Below are 5,579 nucleotides of genomic sequence, written 5' to 3'. Positions count from 1 at the left end.
AAAGAGCTTTCATCCCCTCCACCAAAATGGCTTCAGGGCAGCCATGCTGGTAGGGGCAACGTTGCCATCAAAGTCAGTGCAAATGACATTAGAATTAAGTTAAATTTAGCTTATTTCGCAACCATTTTTAATACATTATTTTATCAATGTCAAAGCACTGGGTTAAAGTGCTGGCCAAAAGTATTGGCACCCCTGCATTTCTGTCAGATAATGCTCAATTTCTCCCAGAAATTGATTGCAATTACAAATGCTTTGGTAGTAATAGCTTCATTTATTTTGCTTGCAATGAAAAAAAAAATTGCACCCTTCGAAAAATCATGTGACGCTTCTGTAATTTGTAGGGGTGTAACGGTACACAAAAGTCTCGGTTCGGTACGTACCTCGGTTTTGAGGTCACGGTTCGGTTCATTTTCGGTACGGTAAGAAAACAAAATGCAAAATATAGAGTGCCCTCCATAATTATTGGCACCCCTAAAAAAGATGTGTTTTTTAGCTTCTAATATATATATTTTTTCATTCAAATAATATGGGACCTTAATGGAAAAAAGAGAAAAATCCAACTTTCAAAACAAGTGCATTCATTCAGTGGGGGAAAAATCCCACATAAAGAAAAAAATATTTGACATCAAATAATGTGTGCCACAATTATTCATCTTCAGCTTTCGGGCAGAGGGCAACAGATTTTGATTTAAAGGGGAACTGAAGAGCTTTTCAGATTTCGCTCTTAAGTGTTTTACTCAGTTGAATTGTATTAAATGCGTCATTCGCTCTCTCAAAAAGTCACATAAAAAAAAAATAATAATAATTGACCGCGTAGTTTTTGAGTTATGGCCATAGCAACACCATAGCAACGAGGGACGCGCCGTCCTGCCGACCCCTACCTCGTGACGTAACTTCCAGGAAGCCTCGCCACCACTCTGAACACGGAAATATAGCACCACGCTATCCTCGCCATATATTGCAAACATTTTCTGGGTTTTACTCGCGGGATTCGTCATGCCATCTCGATGTGTAGCGATATGAATTACTCACAGGAAGACTCGAGACTCTAGGAGTGGTCCAAAAAAAAACTTCTGCAAAGGTTTGGACCGTTTTTGTTAGCATGCATACAGGTCCCCAATCGGCTCATTGTTTTCATCATTTCAGCCACGACAGCTTTGAAAACCTACAACAATGCAACCTTGGTTTTCCAAAGACGTAAGTAGAACATTAATGGCTTTTTTTTTTATAAACGAGGGGGACTCCTACTGCCAGTTTGTTGAAGTGCGACATTTTTATTTTTTTTTTGGCTGTTGGCCTGTCATAAGTAGATAGGTTGGCTGACATGTCGTCTACTCATGTGATTTTATTACTTTATCAATAGGTGTTATGTAAATTCAAATGTCCCCAGCACCAAATAGGTCCTTGGCTCGTTTTTTATATTTCAACATCAAGGTCTGCCTATTTGAAGAGGGAACAATAGCATCAAATAGATGCTGCTACGACTGGGGCATTATTATTTGATCACCAAGAAATTATTATTAAATTAAAATTGGGATTCATCCAATATTTTCATGCTGCTGTGATTTTTTTTTCTCCTCCAGGAAGCCAAACATAAAAAATTAAGTGGCGGAAACCCTCAACACGATGAAAAAAGCGTTGCAAGTCAGTTGCCACCCAGTTTCCCAAAATCAAGAGAGAGTGGGTCGAGTCATATGATGACCGAAGTGATGCGGTGTCCAGCGATGACGACTGAAGAGATCCTATGAGGCCTGCCAGATGCTGAATTTCTTCCGTCTGCGACTTCAGATGACGATGATTTAGGAGAAATAAATGTAGCAAATTTTGATGATATGAAATCATAAACTAGTCATATATACAGTACACATTTTTTAAAAGAAAAATCAAGTTACCTTCATATTTTAATGATAATGCATTATCTTTGTATAGAGAACACTTCATGCTACAGAAAAGAGTAAATACATATTTCCCACTGCCATTATCATTTTTCAATGTTGCGCTAGTCCGTTGCTATCCTAACTTTGTGTTGCTTACTAAAATTATGCTCTTTGATGTGTGCCGTTGTGTGCTTGGTATAACATGTTGTGTCACAATCTGACAACGAAAGCTAATGCTGATTCAACATAAACCTGGTATCATTTATTATTGCGGCCTATTGAATATTTTTTCAGAATGTAATATAATTACAATATATTATATACCAATAGAATACATTAAACAGTCAACAAAATGTGTCAATGTTGTTAACAATTTATCGTTTTATTTTTTTAATGAAATTCATGCCCCTGTCAGTGCTTCAGCCTCCGCAAGTTTGGCTCTCACGTCTGGGATCTCCTGATGACACAGGCATACTCTTGGAAGGGTAATTACTTGACGGTTTACAGCAACACCTGGAAAATAAAATGGTTTTGTCATTTATTTTGAAATATCAATAACATATCATTCATTTAGCCACATTTGGGCTAGCTTTATCATATTTAGATCGGTAGGAGCTGTCCCATTACCTAAAATCCAGTTTTAGCTATGTGTAGAGCATTCATTTAGCCACATTTGGGCTAGCTTTATCACATTTAGATCGGTGGGAGCTGTCCCATTACCTAATATCCAGTTTTAGCTACGTGTAGAGCATTCATTTAGCCACATTTGGGCTAGCTTTATCATATTTAGATCGGTAGGAGCTGTCCCATTACCTAATATCCAGTTTTAGCTATGTGTAGAGCATGGAAAAATATACAACCATGTAATCGCATTCTAATAAAAAAATCACGATGCTGGATTTACCACTCACGCTCCCGTTCGTGAAGTGTCGAGCTGTCAATTGGCGTCATGACGCCATCTGCTGTGTCAAGTAAATCGCCGTCATCTGACGCCTCAGGTTCAAACATGTAGGGATTAATTGTAGTTCATCTTTCCTGGGAGCCTTTGCCATCGGTAGCGTCACGAAAGAGCGATCCTGAATGGTTACCTTTGGTGGAAATATCACTGACATCGTTGTTGCTGCTATGTTAGCTGTGAGTAGTCTTCTGTTGCCTACGTCACACTTCCGGGTTTGCGAAGGGACCATTAACGGAGTGCAAAAAAACTAAAAAAACGCAAATTATCCTTACAATTACGTGTTGATAATGTCATGGTTGTTTTGACGAACTTGTCCCAAGTTTATATTCATAAAATTACACCAAAATCCGGAAAGGTCTTCAGTTCCCCTTTAAAATGTCCTGGTATTTCAAAGCATTCATGATGCCATGCAGCCTGACAAGGTTCCCAGGGCCTTTGGAAGCGAAACAGCCCCACAGCATCACTGACCCACCCCCATACTTCACAGTGGGTATGAGGTGCTTTTCAGCATGCACATCTTTCGTGGCACGCCAGACCCACTAAGCGTGTTTGTTGCCAAAAAAGCTCAATCTTGGTCACATCTGACCAAAGCACATGGTCCCAGGTGAAGCCTGGGACCGTGTGTATTTTTGAAGTTTTGTGTAAAATGATAATGATTTTTTTTTTTTTTTTTAATTCTCTTTTGTTTTTCATTGCAAGTAAAATAAATGAAGATATTACTACCAAAGCATTTGTAATTACAAGTAAATTACAAATCAATTATTTAAAAAAAAAATCATACAATGGGATTTCTGGATTTTTTCTCTAGTTTCCCTTTCCCACTCAAACTAGTGGGTCAATGCGCATTTTTTCCAAGCCGATGCAACCCACTAGCAATTGGCATTTGGCACCTTTTTTCCATTGACGAAAAAAAGTCGTGTCTTTTTTTTTTTTTTTTTTACCCGTCCAACCCCCCACCCCTCCTCAGCCGTGCGTAAGGTTACGTGACGTCACCACACTAAGATGCGCGTCGACACAAGTGCGACCGAATTCATTCAGTTCAAGGAAGTAAACAATGCAGAGCAACATGGAAGCCTCCTTTCCGTTTGTGTTCTCTGTTTTCATGCTTTCTACTGCCCTCAAAATGGTCGAAAATAGGATATGTCCCGATCACGTCATTTTCAAAGTATCGGAGTCGGCAAAAAAATATCGGACATGCCTTTTTTAATATATATATATATATATATATATATATATATATATGTATGTATATATACACTGTTTTTCTTTTTTTTTTTAATTAAATTTTAAAATTTTAAATTTTCTAATTGTATTTAACGTTACAAACAAAATGTCTTACACTCATCCAGAGTGTTTAGTTTTGGCTTAAAGTGGGGCTGTCAAATTTATTGCGTCAACGGCAGTAATAACATTAAAATATTTGACGTAATTAACACATGCGCTTCACTACCCACTCACGCAATGTTGCGTTCAGTCTATAATAGCACCGTAGTATGTATACATAGAACTAAAAGGCAACGTAAAATGAGTAGAGGGGATTTTGGCAGGCTTTGAAGCCTTTTTTTTATTGGCTACAGCCTTACAATCCCTCTCTCAACGATCAGAAATATCGCGGGAAGCAATGTGGGGAAGAAAGGGAGTAGTTGATCTTTTTCTTAACTTTACTTCCCAACGCTGAGAAGATATATCCATTGGTACCAATACGCACAGTCATGGTTGCATTTCCCATCATGCATTTGGGCAGAAGTTAAATGGCTGAATTATCATTTACTGAAAGCTCATAAAAATCCACTAGATGGTAATATTTAGTCACAATATACAAAGTCACATTTGCCCTTTGAGAATTACAAGTCTTTCTATCCGTGGATCCCTCTCACAGAAAAAATGTAAATAATGTAAATGCCATCTCGAGGATTTCTTGTCATAATAAACAAATACAGTACTTATGTACTGTATGTTGAATGTATATATTCGTCCGAGTTTTATTCATTTTTTTCTTAATGCATTGCCAAAATGTATATGATCGGGAAAAATTATCGGGAATGATTGGAATTGAATCGGGAGCAAAAAAAAAAAAAAAAAGCAATCGGATCGGGAAATATCGGGATCGGCAGATACTCAAACTAAAACGATGAAAAAATGATCAGGACAACCCTAGTCGAAATTGTTATGACGCATCACGTAAGAGCCTACGTCACCACGTAGATTAGGGTGTTGACTGTTGACCCGGGTTTTGCTATCACACTGCATGACGATCAGAGCCGAGGTGATTTTAACGCGGGTCGCTTGGCGGGTTGATTGACACGGGTCGAGGCGGGTCGCTGCACCTTTCCCACTGCCACCAAAAGCCGATTGTTAGTGGGTTGACATGGGTTTTTTGGCCAGTGGGAAAGCGGCATATGAGTGGTTAAAATTTCAGACCCTTTCCTATTTTCGAAGTAGGTAAACTTGCAAAATCACAAGGGTGGCAAATACTTCTGCTCCTCACACTAAAAAAATATAACAATGTGAAAAAATGGATTGGACATCTACTAGTTATAAACTCATTTCAATTCACAGCAGAAACATGATTAGACACCACATAATAGGACATCTATTTCCGTCAATGAAACTGACAGAGGTAAACGTAAATCCTGCTGTTCACGCATTTATGGCTCGCAAGAAATGCGGCGACCACTCACAAACGTTCACAATTTTCAGCGACTAGCCATCGTTAAACCGTCAACCAAGCAAGCTTCATCGTG

At 38.6% G+C, this 5,579-nt stretch overlaps 1 long non-coding RNA gene across 1 annotated transcript; it reads left to right on the top strand.

Moving 5' to 3' along the window:
• The first annotated feature begins 700 nt into the window (after window positions 1-700).
• Window positions 701-1,770, top strand: LOC130914248 (uncharacterized). Its single transcript, XR_009062862.1, has 3 exons — window positions 701-1,081; window positions 1,147-1,197; window positions 1,584-1,770. It is a non-coding gene; the product is annotated as an uncharacterized LOC130914248 (long non-coding RNA).
• The last annotated feature ends 3,809 nt before the right edge of the window (window positions 1,771-5,579 follow it).

Source organism: Corythoichthys intestinalis, chromosome 4 (assembly GCF_030265065.1).
Source record: "Corythoichthys intestinalis isolate RoL2023-P3 chromosome 4, ASM3026506v1, whole genome shotgun sequence".
NCBI lineage: Eukaryota > Metazoa > Chordata > Actinopteri > Syngnathiformes > Syngnathidae > Corythoichthys > Corythoichthys intestinalis.
Note: the sequence above shows the minus strand (reverse complement) of the source record. Positions and strands in the feature narration are given on the sequence as shown.